Source organism: Trichosurus vulpecula, chromosome 4 (genome assembly GCF_011100635.1).
Source record: "Trichosurus vulpecula isolate mTriVul1 chromosome 4, mTriVul1.pri, whole genome shotgun sequence".
NCBI lineage: Eukaryota > Metazoa > Chordata > Mammalia > Diprotodontia > Phalangeridae > Trichosurus > Trichosurus vulpecula.
The window spans coordinates 329478596-329505940 of NC_050576.1; positions in this window are offsets into that span (position 1 = coordinate 329478596).

A 27345-nucleotide genomic window follows, 5' to 3' on the forward strand; every position below is an offset into this window, starting at 1 on the left:
TTTTATAATATTATTCATGGTTTTTTTCCCAGTCTTTTTGTATTTTTTTTCAGATTTCCTGAGATTAAGTCTCTCAGTGCCCTCAAGACTTAATTGCCTCAAGGATAGACTTCTGTGTATAAATGGGCTGATCCATCTGCTTTCCCGTCTATTTGTTTAGTGTCATTTCCAATACTTCATATAGTGAACACTGGGAACTGTAAAGTCAAAATACAAACATGTTGGTTCTGCAGTCATTAATGAAGAAAAAAAGTTGGTCATAGAAATATTTGCATTCATTTTCCATGTTTATGTCTTTTTTTTAAAGTCTCTTGATATGATATGATTTAAATGGGTCACATGCCAAGCATTTTAAAATCTTGTTTTGCCATCTATTATTAGTCCCTATTGTATAAGGTAATAGTGCTTATAATCTTCTAGCATCTTCTTTCCTAAGAATTTACAAATGCATTTATGTTCTAAGCTATTGCCACCATTGAGTGCCATACCACTTGGCACAGTGGTGATGTCTTTTTTTCAAGCTTTCTTCACTTTTTTTTTCTTCGTGCTAATTCATTTATATTAGTCAAATTTCCATAGGGAAAGATAATAATCCTTGTTGGTTTGTCTTCTGTTGTCCACTTCTCTTCCCACTTTTTCCTCTACTTCTCTAACTTGCTTTTCCAAATCCTTTTTGAGCTCTTCCATGGCCTGAGACTAGTTCATGTTTTCCTTGGAGGCTTTTGTTGTAGGCTCTGTGACTTTGTTGACTTCTTCTGGCTGTATGTTTTGGTCTTCTTTGTCACTAAAGAAAGATTCCAAGGTCTGAGATTGAATCTGGGTGCGTTTTCGCCTGGCCATGTTCCCAGCCAACTTACTTGACCCTTGAGTTTTTCTTCGCGGTATGACTGCTTGTAAAGAGTACTTTGTTCCAAGCTTGAGGGGATGCGCCATTGTTTTCAGAGCTATTTCTATACAGCCAGCTCTGCCACACCAGCACTCCTCCTTCCTCAAGAACCCCCAACCCGGACTGGACCCAGATCCTCAGCAGGCTGCGCACTCCTGCTCTGATCCGCCACTTAGTTCCTCCCACCAGGTGGGCCTGGGGCCGAAAGCAACTGCAGCTGTAGTTCTGTAGCTGCCCCACCTCCACTGCCCCCAGAGCGGTGGCTGAACCACGATCTCTTATCACTCTGTCCCCAGCAGCTTTTCCCACTAACCTTTTCTGTTGTCTTTTGGTGTTTGTGGGTTGAGAAGTCTAGTAAGTGCCACATCTCACTGATTCAGGGCACTAGGGCCCACTCCGCCCAGCTCCTGATCTGGTTGGTTCTGCTGCCGCCCAGGCTGGGTTCTGCTCTGCTCTGTTCTGCTCTGGGTTCTGTTCTGCTACTGCCCAGCTCCATGGGCAGTAGACCTCACCCAGCAACCATCCAGGCTGTCCTGGGCTGGAGCCCTGCTTCCCTCTGCTATTTTGTGGGTTCTACAGATCGAGAATTTGTTCAGAGCCATTTTTATAGGTTTTTGGAGGAACTTGGTGAGGAGCTCACGCTAGTCCCTGCTTTCCAGTTGCAATCTTAGCTCCACCCCCCTGTTGTCCACTTCTCATGCTTAGATGTCAGCAGCTAGCATAAATAAGTCAGGCTGAAGTTGACTCTATTGGGAGCTATATTTTAAATTTTAATTTTCCTAAAGTCTTTGTTTTGGTTTTCAGCACTGCTTTAACCAAGTAGCGAACTGTTTTCAGTATTTCAAAAATAACTCCAACTTGAGTAACTAGTCATTTCCTTTTTCTTAAAATATAAGCTGTTTCATCTTGTGTGGTGTTATTTGTTGCTGCCTAACTGTTTTCTTTGAGGAAAAAAAAGTAGACTATAAAATGTGTGAAAGAGACTAATATGAAATGGCAGCATAGAAGCAACCCAGCTGAACTCTCTTAACATTCCCCTCCAAACAATTTTAAAATAATGCCACAAATCAAATTTTGAAGCAGCAGAGCCAACAAAAGGTCAGCGTGAGACATTTTTCCAGCCTAAGAAAACTTAGAAGTTCAGCAGAAGTTTGTGATTGGAAGGTGCAGACCTGTCTGGAAACCACATGGAGTTGCAACAACAACCTCAACTTTAGGAGCTCTCAGGCCAGAGATGGTAAAGGGGTCAGATAACTGATCTGAAAGAAATTACAGGGGACCTTTGCTGGCAATATTACTTGCCAACTGGCACTGATTGGCAACTCTATTTCTGGGTCATAGTTCTGTGGTGGAGGGGACTTTTGGAGGTCAGTCAAAAGGAAGCAGGAGGCCCTGGTTGAAATACCAAGGCAAAGAGAGTGCTACTACTTGTGGCTTCAGGGGACCAGGGCCCTTCCTGATAAAGAAGAGAGTGCAGACCAGGAGGGCAGTGAACACATTTCTCGTTAAATCACAACACTTTGGAAGCCCCTAAAACTTGCACACCCCCAGAACTAGCTTTGAAAACAGCAGTGCAAGAAAGCCTGAAGCTTGCAACAGTGCCTCCACACCCCAAGGTAAGCAGAGCTCACCTTTAACATAAAGTTCAGAGTCAAGAATAGCTGGGAAAATGAGTAAACAACAACAACAATTTGACCATAAAAAGCTATTATGGTGGCAGGGAAGAACAAGACATAAACTCAGAAGAAGACAACAATGTGATAACAGTTATAACCAAAGTCCCAAGAAAAATGCCAATTGGATCAAAGATCAACAAGAATTCTCAGAAGAATTAAAGAAAGACATAAAAGTGATAGAGGAGAAGTTGAGGAAAGAAATAAGAGTAATGAAAGAAAATTAAGAAAAATCAAAAAAGAATTAACAGCTTGATAAAAGAGACACAAAAAAGTGAAGAAAATGCAATCTTAAAAACCAGAATTGGTCTAATGGTAAAAAAAAAAAAGGCACAAAAACTCACTTAAAAAAAAAAAAAGCAGAATAGGCTCAAAGTAAAGGAAATATGAAAATTTATTCAAGAAAAGAACTCCTTAAGAAGCAGAATGAGCCAAATGAAAAAGAGGAACAAAATGTCACCGAAGAAAATAATCCTTAAAAATTATATTGGGCAATGGAAGCTAGCAACTTCATGAGACACTGAGAAACAATAAAACAAAAAAAAATATAAAATAAATGGAAGAAAATGTGTACCATCTCACCAGAAAAACAACTGACCTGAAAATTAGATGGAGAGATAATTTAAGAATTATTAGACTACCAGAAAGCAATGATCAAAGGAAGGGCTTACACATCATACTTTTAAAACTTATAAAGTAGGCCAAGATGGCAGCTGGAAAGCAGGGACTTGCTTAAGCTGTCCCCCAGGTCCCTCCAAAAACCTATAAAAATGGCTCTGAACAAACTCTAGAGCTGCAGAACCCACAAAATAGCAGAGGGAAGCAGGGCTGCAGCCCAGGACAGCCTGGATGGTCACTGGGAAGGGTCTATCACATGGAACTATGAGCAGAGCAGAGCCCAGTGTGGGCCACGCCACGACCAACCAGACCTGGAGCCGGGTGGAACAGGCCATAGGGCCCTGAGTCATTGAGCTGTGGCAGTTACCAGACTTCTCAACCTACAAAAGCCAAAGACAACAGAGAAGATTAGTGGGAAAAGCTGCTGGGACAGAGTGAAAGGAGTTTATGCGTCGGCCATCTCCCTGGGAGAGGGTGCTTCCAGAGCTAAAGATGCAGTTGCTTCAGGCCCCAGGCCCACCTGTTGGGAGGAATTAACCTGCATATTAGAGCAGGAATGCAAAGTCTGCTTTGCCATGCCTGGATCTGGGCCACAATCCTGGTTGGTGGTTCTTGGGGGAAGAGGAGCGCTGGTGTGGCAGAGCTTACTGTGTAGAAGTAGCTCTGAAAACAGCAGGGCAGCCCCTCAGGCTTGGCACAAAGTACTCTCTACTCCACAAGCAGTTGTACCCTGACAAAAAGCTCAAGGGTCAAGTAGTGGGAACATGAGCAGGCAGTGAAAACAGACTTAGATTTAGACTCAGACTTTGAAATCTTTTTTTTTTTTTTTTTTTTTTGGTGACAAAGAAGACCAAAACATACAGCCAGAAGTCAACAAAGTGAAAGAGCCTACATCAAAAGCCTCCAAGAAAAATGTGAATTGGTCTCAGGCCATGGAAGAACTCAAAAAGGATTTGGAAAAGCAAGTAAGAGGAGTAGAGGAAAAATTGGGAAGAGAAATGAGAGTGATGTGAAAAAACTATGAAAAACAAGTCAATGACTGGCTAAAGGAGACCCAAAAAAATACCGAAGAAAATAACACCTTAAAAATAGACTAACTCAAATGGGAAAGAGCTCCAAAAAGCCAATGACGAGAAGAATGCCTTGAAAGGCAGAATTAGCCAAATGGAAAAGGAGGTCCAAAAGACCACTGAAGAAAATACTACCTTAAAAATTAGATTGGAGCAAGTGGAAGCTAGTGACTTGATGAGAAATCAAGATATTATAAAACAGAACCAAAGGAATGAAAAAATAGAAAACAATGTGAAATATCTCCTTGGAAAAACCAGTGACCTGAAAAATAGATCCAGGAGAGATAATTTAAAAATTATTGGACTACCTGAAAGCCATGATCAAAAAAAGAACCTAGATGTCATCTTTCAAGAAATTATCAAGGAAAACTGCCTTGATATTCTAGAGCCAGAGGGCAAAATAGTAATTGAAAGAATCTACCCATCACCTCTTGAAAAAGATCCCTAAAAGAAAACTCCTAGGAATATTGTTTCCAAATTCCAGAGCTCCCAGATCAAAGAGAAAATACTGAAAGCAGCCAGAAAGAAACAATTTGAGTATTGTGGAAATACAATAATGATAACACAAGATCTAGCAGCTCCTACATTAAGGGATCAAAGGGCTTGGAGTATGACATTCCACAGGTCAATGGAGCTAGGATTAAAACTAAGAATCACCTATCTAGCAAAACTGAGTATCATGCTTCAAGGCAAAAATATGGGTTTTCAATAAAATAGAGGACTTTCAAGCTTTCTCAGTGAAAACACCAGAGCTGAATAGAAAATTTGACTTTGAAACACAAAAATCAAGAGAAGCATGAAAAGGTAAACAACAAAGAGAAATAATAAGGGACTTACTAAAGTTGAAGTGTTTTGTTCAGTCCTACATGGAAAGATGATGTGTGTAATTCAGGAGACCTCAGTATTAAGGTAGCTGAAGGGAATAGAGATAGATATAGACATAACTATAGATATAGATATAGATATCTATCTATCCATATATATCCATATATACACACATATATACATATATATGTATGTGTGTATATACATATATATATATATACATATACATATACATATATATATATACATATATATATATAGAGAGAGAGAGAGGGAGAGAGAGAGAGGGAGAGAGAGAGGGCACAGGGTGATTTGAATATGTTGGGATGGTATATAAAAAATAAAATCAAATTAAGGGATGAGATGAGAGAGGATTATATTGAGATAGGGAGAAAGGGAGAGATAGAATGGGGTAAATTATTTCACATAAAAGTGGCAAGAAAAAGCAGTTCTGTTGGAAGGGAAGACAGGGCAGGTGAGGAGGAATGTGTGAATCTTGCGTTCATCGGATTTGACTTGAGGAGGGAATAACATACACACTCAATTGGGTATCTTACCCCACAGGAAAGAAGGAGGAATGGGATGAAAACGGGAGGATGATAGAAGGGAGGGCAGATAGGGGGAGGAGGTAAACAAAAGTTAACAATTTCGAAAAGGGACAGGGTCAAGGGAGAAAATTGAATAAGGGGGACAGGATAGGAAGGAGCAAAATATAGTTAGTCTTTCACAATATGAGTATTGTGGAAAGGTTTTGCATAATGATACATGTGTGACCTATGTTGAATTGCTTGCCTTGTTCGGGAGGGTGGGAGGGGAGGGAAGAGGTGAGAGAATTTGGAACTCAAAGTTTTAAAAGCAGATGGTCTAGAAAAAGTTATTTTTACATGCAGCTGGGAAATAATATATACAGGCAATGAGGCATAGAAAGCTATGTTGCCCTACAAGGAAATTAAGGGAAAAGGGGCTGGGGGCTGGGGGTGGGGGAGTTGGGTGACAGAAGGGAGGGCTGACTGGGGAATAGGGTAATCAGAATATATGCCTTTTTCGAGTGGGTGGGAGGGTAGAAATGGGGAGAATATTTGTAATTCAAAATCTTGTGGAAATCAATGCTGAAAACTAAAAATATTAAATAAATAAAAAATATTTTAAAAAATTAAAAACGTTATAAAGTAACAAAGAAAGCCTATATATCTTAGAACCAAAGAGCAAAATAGAAGTTGAAAAAAATCCACCAGTCCCCTCCTGAAAGAGATCCCTAAACGATAGCTTTCAGGAATATTATAGCCGAATTCTACAGCAGCCAGGTCAAAGAGAAAATACTTCGAGCAGCCAGAAAGAAATAATTCAAATATTGTGGAGCCATAGTCAAGATCACAGAAGATTTAGCATCCTCCACATTAAAGAAGCAGAGGGCTTAGAATATGATATTCCAGAAGGCAAAAGAAGTAGGATTACAACCAATAATCACCTGTGCAGCAAAACTGAGTATAGTTCTTCATGGGAAAAAATGGATATTTAATACAATAGAAGACTTTCAAGCATTCCTGATGAAGAGACCAGAGTTGAATAAAAAATTTCATATTCAGACAGAAGACTGAAGAGAAGCTTAAAAAGTTAAACATGACAGGGGGATTCAGAAAAGCAAAATACTTTACATTCCTATATGGAAAGATGGTATAAGTAACTCCTAAGAACTTTATCATTACTAGGACAGTTAAAAGGAGTTTACATAGGCAGAGGGTATGGGTATGAGTTGATTATGTTTGAATAATGACCAGAAAAAAATGAAGAGGTGAGAAAGAGGTATGCACTGGGAGAAGGGGGAAGGTAGAGTTAGATTTTTTTTGCAACTATTTTAAGGAAAATTTCTCTATCTCTTTTTTAATTTTAATTTATTTATTTTTAGTTTTTAACATTCATTTCCACAAGATATTGAGTTACAGATTTTCTCTGTATTTCTCCCCTCCCCCCACCCCAAGATGGTATTCATTCTGATTAGCTCTTTCCCCAGTCTGTCCTCCCTTCTATCACCCCACCCCCTTATCTACTTTCTTCTTACTTTCTTGTAGGGCAAGATAGATTTCTATACCCCGTTGCCTGTATATCTTATTTCCCAGTTGCATGCAAAAACAATTTTAAACATTCTTTTTAAAACTTTGAGTTCTAAATTCTCTCCCTTCTTCCCTCCCCATCCACCCTCATTGAGAAGGCAAGTAATTCAATATAGGTTATACAAGTTTCTTTATGCAAAACACTTCTGTAATAGTCATGTTGTGAAAGACTAATTATTTTTCTCTCTGTCCTAACTGCCCACTTTTTCTGTTTTCTCCTTTGACCCTGTCCATTTTCAAAAGCGTTTGCTTCTGACTACCCCCTCCCCCAATATGCCCTCTCTTCAATCATCCGCCCACTTATCCCCTTCCCCCCTACTTTCCTGTAGGGTAAGATACCCAATTGAGTGTGTATGTTATTCCCTCCTTAAGCCAAATCCGATGAGAGTAAGGTTCACTCATTAACTTTTACCTCTTCCCTCTTCCCTTCCATTATAACAGCTTTTTCTTTCCTCTTTTATGTGAGATAATTTACTTTATTCTATCTCTCCCTTTTTTCCTTTTCCCAATATATTCCTCTCTCACCCCTTAATTTTAGTTTTTAGATATCTTCCCTTCATATTCAACTCACCCTGTGTCATCTATCTATCTATCTGTCTATCTATCTCTCTGTCTGTCTATGTATATTCCCTTCAGCTACCCTAATACTGAGAAAGATCTCATGAATTACAAATATCATCTTTCCATGTAGGAATGTAAACAGTTCAACTTTAATAAATCTCTTATGATTTCTCTTTCCTGTTTATCTTTTCGTGCTTCTCTTGATTCTTGTATTTGAAAGTCATGTTTTCTAATCAGCTTTGGTCTTTTCATCTAGAATGCTTGAAAGTCCTCTATTTCATTGAATTTCCATTTTCCCCTGAAGTATTAAACTCACTTTTGCTGGGTAGGTGATTTCTTTCTATCTCTTTCTACTGGATTTTGTTGGTAATATATAGAAATACTGCTGATATATGTGAGTTTATTTTATATCCTACAACTTTGCTAAAGTTGTTAATTTTTTCTTCTAATTCTTAAGTTGATTATCTAGGGCTCTATAAGTATAACATATCATCCACAAACAATGGTAGTTTTGTTTCCTCCTTGTCTATTTATATTCCTTCAAATTTTCTTTTCTTATTGTTAGAATTAGAATTTACATTAAAATATTGAATAATAATAGTGATCAGCAACATCCTTATTTCACTTCTAATCTTACTGGGAAGACTTTTAGTTCATCACCTTATAGTTTATACAGTTTGTTTATAGATAAATAGTTGGTTTTAGATAGATATCATTTCAAGAAAGTTTAATTGATTCCTGTGTTTCCTAGTGTTTTTATGAGGAATGGCTGTTGTACTTTGTCAAAAACATTTTCTTCATTTATTGACATAATCATACAATTTTTTGGTTGTTTTCTTATTAATATGATTCATTTTACTTATAGTTTTTCTAAATATTGGATCAGACCTTCATTTCTGGTACAGATCCCTGCTGATCATAGTGTACGATCTTTGTGAACTATTGCTGTACTTTCCTAACACATATTTTATTTTAAAAAGTTATGCATCAATATTCATTAGAGAAATTTATGTGTAGTTTTCTTTCTCTGTTTGTGTTCTCTCTGGTTTAGGCATCAAAACCATATTTGTGTCAAAGAAAGAATTTGAATTTGATAGGACTCCCTATTCACTTATTTTTCAAACATTTCGTATAGTATTCAAATTATTTTTTCTTTAAATGTTTGGCAGAATTTTCTCATAAATCCATCTAATCTTAAGGCTGTTTCCATAGGGAACTCATTTATGTCTTATTCATTTACTTTTTTCTAAGAAAGAGTTATTTGAATATTCTGCATTCTCTTCTGTTTATCTAGGCAGTTTATATTTTTTGTAAATATTCATCCATTTTATTTTAGATTGTAAATTTTATGGTATAATAGTCAGGCAAAATGACTACTAATAAGTACTTTATTTTCATCTTCATTGGTAGTAGCTTCACCCTTTCCATTTTTAATACTTATAGTTGGGTTTTAATATTTTTTTTTTGTTATTCAAATTAACCAATGCTTCATATATTTTATTTCCCCCCCCTCACAAAATCAGCTCCTAGTTTTATTTTAATGGTTTAATTTATTTTATTGTTTTTTTTTTTTTTTACTTTCCAGTTCATTAATTTCTCCTTTACACTCAGGATTTTCCTTTTGGTGTTTAATTAGGGAGATTTTAATTTGTTCTTTGCTTAGGTTTTTTTGTTCATTTGTTTTGTTTTGTTTTGAGATCCATGCCCAATTCATTGAACTTCTCTTTCTCTTTTTTATTGATGTGTTTAGAGATAGAAAATTTCCCCTCAATACTATTTAGCTGTATCCCACAGATTTTGGACTGTTTTCTTATTGTTTTCATCATTTTAAATGAAATTATTGATTAATTCCATGATGGTCTTTAACCTACTTATTCTTTAACTATAGATTGTTTAGTCTCCAAGTAGTTTTTAATCTATGCTTCCAAAACTCTTTTTTTGAATATGATTTTATTGCATTATGATTGTAAATGGGTGCATATAATATTTCTGCTTTTCTGCATTTTTTGAGTTCTTATGACCCTAATATATGATGAGTTTTTGTGAAGATGCCATGTGTAGCTGAATAAAGGGTATACTTCTTTCTATTCTGATTATCTCCCCCCCACGAGGTTTATCATATCTAACTTTCCTAAAGTTCTATTCATCTCCTTAACTTCTTTCTTATTTATCTTATAGTTATATTCGTCTAGTTCTGACTGTACTAGTATAGCTTTATTTTCAATTCCTTCCTGTAACTCATTTAACTTTTTCTTTAAGAATTTGGATGGTCTGGCATTTGGCACTTACATGTTTAGTATCATACGTCATTATCTGTGGTCCCTTTTAGCCAAATGTAGTTTGCTTGATTATCTCTTTTTATGCCTTTTGAAAAAATGTCATTTGTCTGAGATTATGATTACTACTCTTGTTTTTTTTTTTCACTTTAGCCAAAGAATAATACATCCTGCTTTAGTCCTTTCTTTTTTAATTCTGTGTGTGTCTTTCTGTTGCAAGTGTTATTTTTTGTGAACAATATATTCTTGAGTTCTGGTTTCTAATTTATTCTATCTCCTCCTATTTTACGGGTGAGTTCATCCCATTCATATTCACAGTTATGATTATTAACTGTTTATTTCTCTCTTTTCTGTTTTCTTCTGTTTACCTCTCTGTCTTTCTTTCTCTTCTCTCCTTCTTTCTCTGTTCTGTCTCTCCTCAAAAATCTGCTTTAATTAGTTGGGTAAAATTCAGTTCTCTATACAACTGACTCTTTGTGTATGTGTGTGTGTGTGTGTGTGTGTGTGTGTAAGTAAGTATGTGTGTGTAGGGACACACACACATACACACAAACGTGTTTAATGCTAGACCTTCCTTTTCATCTGAATGGGCCCATCCCTTGCCATTGCCACTACACTATAAAACCTCTTCCTCATACCTCTCTATGTGACATAAATTTTCCCATTCTTTCTCTCCCTTGATTTTTCTTTCCATACATCTCTCTTTCCTGCATACTTTTCTTAGATCATCCCAACATGATGGACTCACATCCATGTCCTCTTTTTGGTCATCTCTGAACTACCCTAATATAAATAAAATTCTTAGGAATTACTTGTACCATTATCATATATTTGAAGGTAAATGTTTAGCCTTATTTAATCCCTTATGATTTTCTTTCATTTTTTTAATGTTTTTCGAGCCTTGTGTTTGTGTCAAAGTTTCTATTCAACTCTAGTTTTCTCATCAAGAATGCTTGAAATCCTCTAATTAGTATATGTATATGTGTATGCATGTATGTATATATGTGTGTTATATATAAGTGTGTTTATTTCCCTGAAAGATCATACTCAGTTTTGCTTGGTAGCTTATTCTTAGCTGTAATTCAAGCTCCCTTACCTTCCAGAATATCCTTCATTTTGGTATTTACTAAATTTATATAATCCTGATAGTTGCTCCATGAAATATGTATGGTTTCTTTCTAGCTGCTTATGGTATTTTGTCACTGACATGGGAGCTCTGGAATTTGGTCTTTAGATTTCTTGTAGTTTTCTTTGGGGGATCTTTTTTAGGAGGTGATTAGTGTATTCAGTGGCATTTTTTGTTTAAAATTTTATCCATGTCTTGGATGGAGATATAAATGGTATGTTTATCAAATTTGTAGATGAAATGATGTTTGGGATAAATGGAGTTATATGGTAGATAAGCAATCTCAGAGTCAGGAAGACCTGGGTTCAAGTTCTACCTCTTATTTGCTGTGTGGCTCTGGGAAAGTCATGCTATTTCATCTGTGTGACATTTGTTTATGTTCTCATGATAAATTCATCTAATGTGCTGGAGCCTTCTGAGTATCTTGACATTGCAAATATACCCCTGGAGAGTACTAGCTTCCCTATAGCATATCCTTTATAAATCACTCCCATTATCTAAATGGCCTATTTTCTTTCCTATGCATTCATTTCTTTAATTACATCTTTTCTACTGCTTCTCCTGCACATATGCCTCATTCTTAGGAAGTATATAACAACTCAAGATTTCATTGGTTCAGGCCACTGATCAAAAGCACGTCTTCTCTATGACTTACTAATAAATCTTTGAGAGATGATGTAGATAAAAAGCAAACAAGCAAACAAAAAAAACACTAAATACTCTGGCTATTTGGTTATGAGCTTCTCTATACTTAGCTAGGTTAATTCTTGCATGACAGATATACATACAGTCCATTTCTCAGCCCTTACTTGATTTTTTTTTCCAGTTTCTCAAAACTGTCCGTTTATGCATTCCATTTGTATATTGTTAGAGAACATAGGGTCCCCTCCATAAAAGGATGAGGCATAAGAGATTTTAATGGGGTTTTGCCCATATTATAAATTTAATAAATGTCCTAGTTGTTGTTGACAGCAGGTCATGCAGACAAGATTTCAGAATTTTGGTTGATTATAAACTCAACTAGAGCTCATTTTCTCTGGAAGGACTCTATCAGAGACCTAGATAACCATCTGTTTGTCTTCCTCTTTTGGATAGGAACTTGGATCATTTTATTCCTAAGGTTGTTTGTAAGACTATACTGCTAAGAATCCTGATTATCCTTTTAAATCCTATCCAATTTAATCTCTGACCTTATAGGGCTATCAGGCTATATAACATCTGAGTAATAGAAGGATACGAAATCTTACTTGTACAAGCATAGAAGCAAAATGCTGGATGTATATTTAAATTCTCACAAAAATCATCAATGAAAAAGAGCTGTTTTGAATAGATGCCAATTTTCTTACATGGAAAGTGAATGATGACACTGATTTATATAATGTTATAGGTTGTAGTTGGGAGAAGGGGAGGGATTATTAGAAAGTGCTAAACATTAAATGCTTAATATTTTGAGTATGACAGTAAAGGGAAAGGTGGTCAATACAATTCTATTCAACAACATTTATCAAATTACTTAGTAACATAGTAATTCAATTAATTTGCTAAGATCCACACACATGCACTGTGCTGGGGTTTAGGTGGTTATATTTTATTTGATATAATAACTTCTGAAGTAATATTTGGAATTATAAATAACTTGCCTTTTTCTATGATGGTTTTAGATGAATATCATCCCCAAAGAATGGTCCCATATTAAGGCATTTTAATTTTTGAATAGTTCAGTCTTTAAATAGATATTTTAAAGTATATCTTTATCATTTGATTAAAAATATATTAACAAATTTAAGGATGTATATTACAAAGTGAATTTGAACATGATGTAGTCTTTTGTTATGGATAAGATTTTACCAATCAGAGCAGATTATTTGAAATCGTCTATATCTTTTGCCTTTCAAGCTTATTTAGTTGTGCATTGAAGTATTCAGTATTCAGCATATTCTGTCATATTTTGGTGCACAGTATTCCATTTGTTCAGCTGGAAGTAGGAACAAATGTGTGTAATGAGTAAGGAAGACACGTCATATGAATGAAAGTCAAGGGAAAATTAATGAAGTTCTTTTTGAAATCATAGTGATACTTTTTGCTGGCCTGAGAAAATTATTAGTTTTCCTGGAAGTGTGCTAGGTGCTAGAGAGGGGGAAAGAGAGAGAGAGAGAGAGAGAGAGAGAGAGAGAGAGAGAGAGAGAGAGAGATAGAGAGAGGGAGAGGAAGGTGAGAAGAAGAGGTTGCTCATCTTTACAGTTGCCATCAGTGATGTCAACATGACTGTCAGAGAATCTGAAACAGCCTAACATGTTTTTATGGCAGTTTCCCAGAACTCAACAGCAGCTCTGTCATTTTGAAAATACAAGTTGACAGTTGCTTCAAAAATGTTTTAATTTCACTTGACATTTATACACATATAAATAAATAAAAATATATCACCCAACTTTTTCCCCATCAGTAGGCCTGATTGTTTATAGTCAAGGCAAAAAAAATGTGAGACATTATAATGAACAGATAGATAGAGATAGATAGAGATAGATATACATATACACGTATAAATATAGGTTACAAATACACATATAGATATATGTATCTATATACACATCTATTTAGGCATACATGTGTGTGTGTGTGTACATACATTGGACATACTAAGTTATAACACAATGTTTAAAGTAAGGAACAACCATCTTACACCATATACCAAAATAAAGTCAAAATGGGTTCATGATTTAGGAATAAAGGCTGATACTATAAGCAGTTTGGGAGAACAAGGAATAGTTTACCTATCAGATTTATGGAAAAGAAAAGAATTCATGACCCAACAAGAGATAAAGAGCATTATAAAATGCAAAATGGATAATTTTGATTATGTTAAATTGAAATGTTCTTGTACAAAAACAGCCAATGCAACAAAAATTAGGAGGGAAGCAGAAAATTGGGAGAAAATCTTTGCAACTAGTGTTGCTGATAAAGGCCTCACTTCTGAAATATACAGGGAACTGAGCCAAATATATAGGAATACAAGCCATTCCCCAATTGAGAAATGGTCAAAGGATATGAACTGGCAGTTTTCAGAGGAAGAAATTAAAGATATCTATAGGCATATGAAAAAATGCTCTAAATCACTACTGATTAGAGAAATGCAAATCAAAACAACTCTTAGATACCACATCTCTCCTGTCAGATTGGCTAAAATAACAAAACAGGAAAATGATAAATGCTGGAGAGGATGTAGGAAAATTGGAACATTGATACATTGCTGGTGGAGTTGTGAACTGATCCAGCCACTTTGGAGAGCAATTCGGAACGATGTCCAAAGGGCTATAAAAATGTTCATACCCTTTAACCTAGCAATAATACTTCTAGGGTTGTATCCAAAAGATATCACACAAGTGGGAAAAGGACCCATACGTACAAAAATATTTATAGTGGCTCTTTTTGTGGTAGCTAAGAACTGGAAATCAAAGGGATGTCCATCAATTGGGGAATGCCTCAACAAGATGCAGTATATGAAGGTAAAGGAATACTATTGTGCTATAAGAAATGGGGAAGATACTTCATAACAACCTGGAAAAACCTACATGACATAATGCTGAGTGAGTGGAGCAGAGCCAGGGGAACATTGTACACAACCACAGATATATGGTTTATGTGATGACTAACCCTGGTAGACTTTGCTCTTCTCAGCAACACAAGGTGCAAAGACAACTCCAAAGGACTCACGATGGAGAATACGATCTACATCCAGAGAAAGAACTATGAAGTATGAATACAGATTGAGGCACACTTCATGCTCGCCTTTTTACCCCCTCCTTGTTTTTCTCTTATTTGTTTTTGTTTTGGGGTTGTTTTTTTTTTGGTTCTGTTTCTTCTTTCTCATGATTCATTCCATTGGTCGTAATTCTTCTCCACAACTTGACTAGTGTGTAAATTAATTCAATGAGAAGTTATATGTGGAAGTTATATGGGATTCCATGCTGTCTTGGGGAGGGAAGCAGGGAGGGAGGTGTGTTGGTAAGCAAAATGGGCTCTTAGCACTTAGTTCAACCAAGTGCCCTTGAAGAGTTTGGCTTTTGTTTCCTTTGAGTAATTCAGTGTATTTCATTGAGTCTTACTAGGTGCTAAGCCCCAGGCCCAAACCCCTATTAGGTGTAAAACCTATGTGGGTGTGGATTGGTAACTGGGGTGGGGCCCAAGGTGGGGCTAATTGAGGGGAGGTGCTAACTCCAGAGCCAATCATAGCAGCCTAAGTTCTGGTCATTCAGATGACGTTTTGATGATGTCTGAAATCTTATAAGAAGAGAAGACAGAGCCATTTGTGCAGGGCTGTCACTCTTGTTGGCATGTGGAGACTCCAGGCAGCTGTAACTAAGAAGCCCTCCAGCTCATAAACCCGGATGCTGAGACTTTGTTAAACTCTGGTAACTATGAATTGGGATTTGAATCAGACAGGGTCTGTCTGTTGATGTTTGTGCTTTGTTTGTATTTTTCTCTGAAGTTCAGGGTGCTGGTCTTTTCCCCTGAACTAAGTGAATGATATTTGTATGCTGAATTAAAGTAAGCTTGTCAACCCCTTAATGTTGCTTTCCTTACTAAAGCAGATCAAAAGAACCTGTGCTTTTGCAGCATGCTGGTAGCATTCTTGTTGTTGGCCTTGGGTTGGCCTTTTACCCCCACAACAGCTGCTAGCCAGATTGTTGAAACAGGAGGGAAGAAAATCTGGAACTCAAAATTATGTAGAACTGAGTGTTTTAAACTAAAAATAAAAAAAAAATAAAGTAAGGAACAACCAGTTCACGATAAATTTCATACTTCCATATAGTTGGGGGTATTTTTCGGATCTGCATGGTACTGTCTCACCCTTGAACCAACAATAGCCCTTTAGTATTTGTATCTGTTTACAATGAAAACTTTTTGTATTTGTATTGGCAACCAAAAATGGGCTCCTTAGCACTTAGTCAACAAGGGCCCTTGACTAGTTTGGCTTTTTCCCCTGAGCTGAATGCTGTTTGTATGTTGGACTGGAGTAAGCTTGTCGGCCCCTTCACCTTGCTTCCCTTGCTTAAGCTGATGGAAAGAACCTGTGCTTTCCCGGTCAACCCCTTCACCTTGCTTAAGCAGATTGAAAGAACCTGTGCTTTCCCCGGCGTACCTTAAACCCCCGCAGAAGCTGGATGGTTAAAAGCAGCTCCCGTTGGAGCCAGAGGCTGCTACAGCCGCAGCCGCAGCCGCAGCTACAGCCACAGCCACAGCCGAAGCAGGAGCTGCCAGTGGCAGAGCTGACCTACGGGAGGAAGCTGAACAAGGACTTCAGGCCAGTGGGTAATCTTTTTACCATAGAGGGGGAAGCATGATTTTGCTTTACGCAATCATGCTTCTCTGTAGCCTCCTGGTTACTCTTGTAAGGCGTACTTATTGGGCCTGGAAACTTTTCATTAATATGTCAAAATGGGGATGCTGGTTCATGGGTTGGTTACTGTGGAGCCTAAATATATGTTTTGATTCCTCTGCCTTCTACTTTGAGAGTTTCTTATATCCAGCGGTTCCGAACCTTTCAGACATGTTTATGATCCTCTTTGAGATTATAAACTCTGCCCTCCTAATACAATATTATAAAAAATGATAAATATGTGAGACTCAATGAAACATGGGAAGATTTGTAGAAACTGATACAGAATGAAATAAATATAAACACATGGAAGATTGCTTAAAAGGACAAATTTTGTGCAGTTGAAAAACCAATAATAATCCTGAAGAGCAGAATATGAAATACATTTGCCTCTCTCCTCTCAAAGAACAAGAAATGAAACACATCTCCTCTCTCCTCTCAGCAAAGATGGCAGGGCTTATAATTGCAGGATGTTGTTCACTTTGTTGGACTGGTTCATAGGATCGTATATTTTCACCTGTTTTCCCTTTTAACAAAAGCAAGGTAAATAGGGATGGAGCGATAGGTGGTATGGTATTTCTAGAATTACCATGATGAAAAAACAGACATCAATTAAATTAGTTCTAATCTTATGCTTTATTTTTTATTCTATTTAAGTATCTTGCCTTTATGTTTTCATATAAATGTCTCTGTGTAGATATAACACATGATTTTCTTTCATTTTGATAATATGAACATGCTAATTTATGACCTCGATAATTTAGGTATTAGACCAGGATATTGTTTATAGAAAAGGTTGCTCTATCTTCAAAGGAATGTTTCCGTTTGACTTTCAATCATTTGTGAGAAATGGTTAAATATATTTGGGCTATTACTGACCATGGTTCAAAATAGTTTAGCTTCTTTAAAAAGTCATGTGCAGAATCATTCATCTATCAACCATCATCCCTCTATTCAAATAATCTATGGATGCTAAACAATAAAACTAGAGGAAGATACAACGTTCCAGGATTAAATGGTTCAATAATTCAGGTGAATAATTGTACTTTAGAGGAAAATTAATAGGGACTTCTTTTGAAATAAGTGATTTTGCTCCTGAGATAAAAGAAAAGGTTGCCTCAGGATGTTCCAAATAGGAGTTGTTTTGGAATATTAGGTAAAAAAAATAGTTCTGAGAAATGAGAAGTAGACCCAGTGAATTAGATTAATTGTAGTTCTTAATATCTAGGTAATTAACACATTAACATTCATATCTTAATTACATAGTGTGTAAAGATTGTGGGTGAGCTACTGTCAAAGGGTACAAGGATCATATGTCAAACAAGCTTATTATTCATAAGCATGTAGCTTCCCAGCCCTTCTGTACCAAGTACTTGCTGCTGCTCAAGTGTATAGCGGGATGCATACTCCATTCAGAAGCCTAGAACTCTGAATCTCAGTTTTTATATCTGATTTCTATTGCTGGACAGATTCACAGGCACCAAGTGAGAGTAGCACCTTAGGAATGTGTGAGGTAGTAAGATAACATGTGAAGACTTCACAGGGTATATGTATATATATATATATATATTATTAATGTTTGAGAATCAATATTTAGAGAAAAGGGAAATGGGATAAATTTGAGTCTGTGGGAATCTGATTATTTAGCCTTTGGGAATGTTTTTCTCCCCCTTCTTTAGATTTATAGATGTCACCTCAGCTGTGAATAGAATACAAGATTGTGAAAGCTTCCCTATGAATAACTCAGGCAAAGTGATACTCAAATAGTACAAATTTAGTTAGGATGTGGACCTCACTAGGCCTAAGTTTCATTTTCCTGTAGATCATATGATTTTGGGGAAATCAGGTTGTATTCCCCTCTCCCCCTCCCCTAGCCTACTCACAAACTGCCATCCTAACATTAAAGTTTCCCTATAAGGTAATTCTGTAGTTTCTGTGCTGGTATTGGGTAAAACTTATTCCTGGTTAGATTGTGAGGCCACCTGTCCCCGCAAATGGGGACAGAGGTCCAGCCTCTGGGGTGGGATTTCTTAGAATTGTTTGTACAAGGATATATATCCCCTTGCTTGTCTTCTTCCCCTTGCCTCTCTTCACTACTATCTCTGCCCTGGTAGTGGGAGATGCCCAATTCTCGCGAGACTTGATCAAATAAAGCTTCTGTTTTGTTTCTACCCTGAGAAAGCTGAGACACCTCTGTTTTTTTTTATTTGAGTCAGTGGTCTGTTGACCCACACAGGAACAATCAGTCAGTGAGCACTGTGGCACCTCCTTATCAATCACAAGATCATTGGAATTAGGAAAATTTGCTAAACTTATGCTGATCAGGACTGGCTTGCATAACATTCATATCTGCCTTAGGCTTAGAGGAAGTTGGCTGAAACAGGAATTGTGTACATAGAAACTTCCTGGTATAGAAGTAGGTCATAAAATTGTTGTATGTTTTCTTAGGTTATATTCTAAGGAAAGGAATTAAAATATGGAATACATATCTCAATGCCTGTTACTTAATCAGATAGAAATTGTTGTATGTGGCAGCTAATCAGGTAGTTGAGACAATAAGACTATAAAGAAGGGAGGTAACTTGTCTGAGCCATCTCATATTTTAATAGTTATATTTTGTGAAACTTCTTAATTTAAAACAATGATGTATTTAAGCAAACATAGAAATATTATTTCTCTTCCTCTGATGCTATTGGTATCATAGTGGAGAGGTAAAGGGTTAAGAATTTGGTTTCAAAAATACAGCTAAAAAGTTGTAGAAGGGCAAGTTATGGTATTACATAAATGTGCATAATTTTATTTTCCAAATTATGATTTAATTTACATTATGCACATTTGCATTATTCAAAATGTTAATTTAATTAATTCAAAGTCTCCAACAATGTTCTTTCATTCTTTTTTTTTAATTATAGGACAATTTCTGTCAGATCATTTTATTTGGGTTCTCATTGGAAAAATTGCTTGATTAGGCAAAAACATTTGTCACTGACATGGAAAACTGTCAGTATTTAATCTCTTTTTAAGCAGTAGTGTAGCAATATCCTAAACCTCTCATCCCCAATGAAAGTTAGGCTATTTTTTTCCTTAAAAGTTGCTGAAACTGTCCCAGAAATCTTATTGACTCGTCTGACTAAAGGCTTGGGTTGCTTACAGCAGGTCTCTGAGAATAAAACAATTTATAGGAAGAGCTCTTAACCCTTTGGTTCTTCGCTACACTGAATCAAGTTAGTTTCCTCATTGCATATACTTCTTTCTATGTCTAAATAGATCCTTTGTCAACTATTTAATGATTTACATGTGCCTAATTTTTAGATGTAGCCTAGCCCAGAATAATGACTATGTCTACAGAAACACAAAACAAAGCCAACATTAAGTGAATTTGACCAATATTTGTAATAATCTGAATATATCTCTTGGTAATAAAATTTGGATACTTTACAGAAGCAGATTGTACCCAAGTCAGAAGACTTTGCTTCGAGCCCTAGGCCTGCTATGTGTTTGCTGTTTAGGCCTGTGCAAGTATAAGTAAGAGGGATTTTGTTACCCTCCTTAGTGTTTAGTTTCCCAGGATCCACGGCCATAACAATCTTTAGTTTCCAGTTGCTAGATAATAATTCTCACGATCATATCTCCAAACACTTTCCAGGCTTGCACAGTGAGATATGGGGGTGACATAATGTGATTTTTACTATGCTTGCACTGAATGATGATATTGCTAAAGTTGACCTGTGAGCTTAAGATGCCTTCTTTGTGTGTTGCCCTGTAAGGGGGCACTGGTCAGTAAGTGGGGGATCTGCGTTTGTCTCAACTGGCCCCCATCGAGGCTTAGGGGAACCATAAGGGAATATGAAAGTGTAATGCTGTGCGTGCCTTGATTGGCCCCCATCAAGGCTCAAGGGAATATGTGTTTGCCTCAACCGGCCCCCATTGAGGTTTAGGGAATCTGATAGGAATCATAGCTCCTACTGTATTCTTGCCGGCCCCTGAGAAAAGGGTGATTAGGGAATGCTGTAAGATTTGGTGCTCCCATTATCAGCAAACCCTCTTGAGAAGACTAGACTAAAATAAAGTAAGATTATTAATTGCTCTGAACCTGTCTTCCTGTCCTTCCTGATAAGATCACAAGTAAACTGATTAGAGGCTGGAGTCCACAAACTCCAGTGCCTCCTGTGTGTTATTTGTGAAATAGCAAGTCATTTAAACACTGTTTCTGGAGCATAGGGGTCCTTACCTTTGCCTAACTCAGCTTCTGGATGTGAAAGATATGCATCAGAAGCATCGGGAAATGTAGAAGGATTTTAGATGAATAAAGCTAAGGGAAATACAAAGGTGATTTAGAGAGTTTTGAGCTTGGGAAGAAGGCCAAAGATTGAATTTGGAAAGGAAAAATTTGAGAATCCTTGAGGAGAAGGTAAGGAACAATACCCCTGAGCGTTATCTGCTTAAAAAAAAAAAAACAGAAGTGAAAGAGCTCAGTATGATGTAGGATTCCTAAAGGAGGGAAAGGATTGAAGAGAAGGATCTGAGGGTGGATAGAAGGATTGACGGAGAAAGGTAGCTGCTAAGAGAAATAAGAAAAGTGAAGCGAATGAAAAATTTAAGGCAAGATTTGTGGCAGGGGAAAAGGGGGAAAAAAAGCTAGTCGGATGTGTCTGTCAAATCAGTTAAAAGGTAATACCAGCATGTTAAAGGACTAAATGAGGTAGCAGGTGATTCCTCCTGAAGTCTTCCAGCATTTTATTTTAATGGTAGAACATGTTTGTTTTTTAGCTCCAAGTACACAGTGGTTGCTTTTTCTTTCCTCCTTCTATGTATGACACTTTTTTTTTCCTCTTTATTTCACCCAGGTTAGAAGTAAAGGAAGTACTTCTGATTTTGTGGGCCCAATCTCATTCTAATTGATTGGTGTGGGAGCTTTGACCTGCTTTGTTTCTGACCTGGGATGGTTTGCTCTCTCCTTTGACAACCTGGTGGTCCCTAGTTTTGGGGGGACTCAACATATTAATGCCAAATTTATTGTAGATTCTGGATCAGTTTAGTCCACTGAGTCTCAGACCACCCAAGATCTAGGGATATCTGGTTTCAGCCTCACTGATAGTAGGGATGACAGGTATGTGCTATGACACTCTGATCCTCTGTGTGACATTCTTCTAATAACCAACCTCCTGATTCAGGTGAGGTATCACTTCTGCCACTTCAGATCCTTTAACTAACCATTCCCAACCACATCTTTCTACACCCCATTCCAGCCCCTCTTGTGATTATTTTTGGTTGGATGTTTTAGAACCCTCAATTGCCCCAATTTACCTGGAGCACATAGGGAGATTCCTCCATCCTTTTCACTTGTAGGTAGGAAACCAGTATGAAAATTGAATGCAGATCACAGTTGCTCAGCCATGGAGAGCTGCACATGTAATGCAAGTAACAAAAAGAAGGTATGCTTTCTTCCCAGTGCATATAACCTAAGACGTTACAGATAATCACCAAGATTTGTGAAAATCACTTGTTACTATCAACTTATAATTATTATTTCAGCACAAATAATATTTTCAGAAGGAATCTAAAAAACTTTACCAAAGCTTATGAAATCTTGGGCAAGAAACTGAGGTTCATGGGGTACAGGTGATATTTCCAAGGCTGCTGCTGCTTATTGAAACTAAAATAAGCAATATGGGAAAAAAAATCTATTTGGACAGTGGACATGATTAAGAAAATGGAAGATGATACCTGAGAATGGATTTTGGATTTCTGAAACAGTTCCTTAAAAAACAGGAATGATGGGAAATAACCAGAAATAGAACGTGCCTAATAAAGTCTATTTGTTTTGAAAATATGACTGAAAATATGTTAAATGGAAAATGAATGGGTATAAAGTGTTTACAAAAGAAATATAAAAATATAGAAAACAATTATGGTGAATTACTGTACATGCATAATCAACAAGCTTCTATTAAGTGCCTGTAAGGTGCTAATATCTAAACTGGGCACTGGGGATATTCATGTAAAAATGAAGGAGGGAAGGAAGGAAGGAGAAAGAAAGAAAGAGAAAAGTGGAGAGGAATGGCTCTAGTAGCTGTGAGGACCAGACAAAGGCCTCATGTGAAAGGTAGTACTTGTTCATAGTCTCAAAAGAAACAGGGGATTCTGCAAAGGGGAGCTGAAGAAAAAGTACAATCCAGGAATGAAGGACAGCCTCTTCAAAGACATAGTAACTAGAGATGGAGGGACCTCTGCTATAAATAGGAAGAAAGGCCCGCTTGGCTGGACCACAGGATGCAGAAGAGGGAATAATATATAAGCCCATAAATGAAAGTTGAGACCTGTTTTTGAACTATTCTAAATGCCAAACAGAGGAGTTTATATTTGATACTGGACACAAATAAGGAGCCACTGAGGATTATTTAGAAGGGCAGTGAAATGACTAGAACTGCCTTAGGGGGAAAAATCATTTTGACATTTGTTTAAAGGATGGATTGGAGAACAGACGCAGGACCTGCTTGAGCCAGGAGATCATTTAGGATGCCATCAAAATAGCACTGGCAGCTATACCCATGAAGATTCACTTGGGACAATAAACTTGGCAAATCAAGAATAGGGATTCTCTGTTCACTAAAGTGTAAATATCAACAACTGTGCTGTCTACTTCACTGAGTTGTAATGGTGATTCATTTAAAATAAAAAAACTTTGAGAACTTTGTAAGCCATCAAAACCTATTTAAGTATAAGTGGTTACTCTTATAATCTATTTCCTCTTTGATATAATGGTTTGTTCATTTGTTTCCCTTACAGCCCTCCCAATAATATTTCAACCCGTTACTTCCCTCTGACACTTCAGGGGTAGGCTTTTTGTCTGGAAATTTAAAAAGTTTGCTACATCTGAAATGTACAGGAATCAATTATTTCCTCACATCTTATAAACTGATCCATGACATTTCCTATCAGAATTAAAGGAGGTCTACATGGGCATCAGACTAGATGATATCCATATAGTACGATTCGGAATGGAGACAGTAGTCTTGGTGTTAAAGTTATGGCTGTGGAATCATTTCCCCAGTGACAAAAATAGAGTAGCAATAAAACTTCTGGCAGACCAAACATTTGATAATAACGCCAGTAATGGAGTTGGACTGTCTCTGAATGGCCAGTTGTTGATATGGCTCATTATATATTTAAAGCATGTCTAGAGTTGTGCTCATGTGTCTACCATGCAGATATCTGAAGGAGGTTCTTGAAATCAGGCCGTGAAACGCTTTATGAAGAAAACTAGAGGTCTTTTGGTGCTTTGATCATATTTTTCCCTGATGATTGGCTAATGTCTCTGTGGGGAAATGAAGGGCACAGACATTCAGCAACAGGGAACAATTTTGCGTACAAACTTCTGACTTAAAGAAGCAATTTTTCTAAAACCTAGTATTTGAAAGGTCACCAGTGCCATCTGTGCAACTGATTTTCCATAAGAAATAAGTTATCCACTAATGTAAAAGCTATTTTTTCTTCAATAGTTTTGGTAATTTGAGCCACCTAGATCCTGAGATATTTCTACTCTTTATTAAGTGTGCACTAAAATTCACTGAAAAAAGAGAGCTGATGGGATCTGTGAGGAACAAACCTCCATCTATCTATCTATCTATCTATCTATCTATCTATCTATCTATCTATCTATCTCTAATGAAAGACACAGTGATCCCTATTTCTGTTTAATAAAGTTTAGGTGAGACAATAGTAGGAAAGAGCCAAATGTCCCCTATTGCTAAAATGGTAAAGTTTAAACTTATTAACCTGTCGTTCTTGACTACTATATGTCTTCAATTTACATTTACAGCCTTTTCTTTTACCAGTAAAATTATAAGGTCTGAGTAGGTGCTTTCTAAAGTCCTGCCCAGTATTAGATCCTAATGCCACATGATTCTATTCCAGGATGAAGACTCTGTTCTAGCCAGGTTAGTTTAGAAGAAGCATATTATAGTGTAGCATAGTGGAGTTGGAGTCAGAATACCCATGTTTGAGTCTCTGCTCAACCACTTTTTAAATGTATCAACTGGAATCACAACAATTAATTTTTCCAGGTCTCATTTTCATGATTCATGAAATGAGCATCCTCATAAGATGGTTATGAAGGAAACAGTTTATCAAAGATATGAGTAGTTATTATCACTATAATTGTTATAACTTTCCCTGTTTTCACCTCTGTACATCTCATTTTCATTATTAAGAATGTTTTATATCCTGTTTAAGTAAATCCTACCCATCCTTCAAAACCTAGTTCAAGTCTCTTCCATGAACTCTCTTTCCTCACCCTTGACCATGGAAATTTAGTTCTCTCCTCTAAACTGTTATAACACGTTGTCTTAGTATTCATTTCCCACTTTTCTGCTTTGCATGGCTAGTCATCTGTTCCCGTGCATCTATCATTCTCCCCAAATAGAATTTAGACTACTTGAGAACATATTCCATATATTTAGGGTTTTTTTAGTTTGCATTTGTTGTTCACCACTTTACTTTCTAGCACAATTCATCTAAAAATTGGATAGGTATTCAGTCTTTTTTTTCTTTCTGGGTTGATCCATTTGGTAAGTCTGAAGTTCAAGAGATGTAAAAGAAGATTTATTATAGCTTCAGGAGTGAGAAGAGTATCACCCAAACTTCTTTTCTGGGACTGATACTTGAAGTCATGTTACTCTCATAGATTCCCTCAACTAAAGAGAGATATTATAATAGACTCTATTATTAAAAATCACCACAATTTTTTTATATCTATAGTTGATAGATCATCATTCAGAGTTTTTAATTTTAGTTTGTAGGAGATACTGAATTACTAAACACTGGTGCTAATATATAAATAAATGTAACATTTTTTAACTATTTTTGAATCCCCAGAAAACTACCCTAAAAACCTGTAAGTAGCACCTCTTCTAAGCTCATGGGACCCCACTGATGTTTACTTTCATTAAGCCAAGCAGAAAAGGCATACTTGTCCAAAGCAAAAGACATTGAAACAAACAAAGTAGCTCAGGGTGGGGTCTGGGCTGCTTCAACAGCTTCTCCAGAGTCTCCTCACTGACCCTCTTTCAATGAGTATGCTCACAAAGGCAAAACACAAACCTCAGAGCTCTTATACCCTGCTCAGGGCCCTGAGGGCTCAAAGCCTATGTAGCAAAAAGGTGTGGGCCTGGGAACTCACACCTAGTTAGTGAAAGGGTATACGCCTGCCTCTAATCAGATCTCCCATCTGAGGTTTATTGAATGGGTGGGAAGAGTCTTTAATCCCTGATAGGCATCAAAAATGTGTGGGCCTGCCTCTAATCGGGCCTCCCTTTGTTGGCCCTACCTGAGGCTTATTGAATGGGTGAGAAAGATCTTTCATTTACTGATTGGCCTTACAACATGGCACATGCATGATGATATACTCAGGTAGAAAGACTCTGTGGCCTAGACATGTGTATTATTAGGGCACCTCATACCTGTGCATGGTACAGAGGCATTGACACTTTCTGTTGTGTATGGGTACAGAAAATATTTACTAAATAACACAATTTATCATGATGATAATGATGGTGATGATGATGATGATGATGATGAGCCAGATAGGTAGATAGCAATATACCACCTCTTGAAAATGCTTCAGGACAGATGGCACTAAGCACTAAAGTAGTCAAGTTTCAAACCCAAAGTGCCCATAATAAGGAGCGAAGATGTAAATGCTTTTATTATGCAACAGTTACACATCACAACAAAACCAGACATTTTACCAGTTATATGCAAAGACTTTTTATTGCTTTTTGCCTATGATATACTCAATTCTCAGTTATACAAAAATATATTAATAACCATTCTAAGGTAAATATAAAAAATAGCTTCAATCCTAACCTAGATTAAATAACAGCAAAAATCTGGGAGTTCATTAAATTTGAAGAAAGAAAAGCTTAAAGATTGTACACTGAACACATGCCTCCAGAATTTTAAGTTTCAAATTCTCCCCCTCTCTCCCCTCTCCTCACTTCTTCATTGAGAAGGGAAGCATACATGTGCAGTCATAAAAAACATTTCCATATTACCCATGTTGTGAAAGAAAACATACATTAAAAAAAGAAAGAAAAATGAAGAAAATAAAAAGTATGCTATGATATGCATTCAGACTTCATTTCTTTCTTTGGAGATGGATAGCACTTTTCATCAAAAGTGTCTAGGAATTGTCTTGGATCATTGTATTGCTGAGGATAGTTAAGTCATTCACTTAATATGTTAAGTCATTCACATCATATATTATGGCTATTAGAGTGTACACTGTTCTCCTGGTTCTACTCACTTGACTTTTCGTCAGTTCATGTAAATCCAGGTCTTTATGAGAGCATGCTGCTTTGTCATTTTTTTTTAATAGCATGATAGTATTCCATCGCAATCATATAGCACAACTTGGTCAGCTATTCCCCAAATTGATAGGCATCTCCTAAATTTTCAATTCTTTATCATCACTAAAAAAGGTGCTATACATATTTTTGTACATATATGTCCTTTTACTTTTTGGGTTTTTTAATCTCTTTTGGGGTAAAGATCTAGTAGTGGTTTTGTGGGTCAAAGGGTATGCATGGTTTTATAGCCCTTTGGCGATATTTCCAAATTGCTCTAAAGAATGGTTGAATCAGTTCAAAGTCCACCAACAGTGTATTAGTGTCTCAATTTCCCCACATCCCTTGCAACATTTGTAATTTCCCTTTTCTGTCATGTAAACCAATCTGATAAGTGTGAGGTGATAGCTCAGTGTTGTTTTAATTTGCATTTGTCTCATCAGTGGCAATTTACAACATTTTTTCACATGACTAGA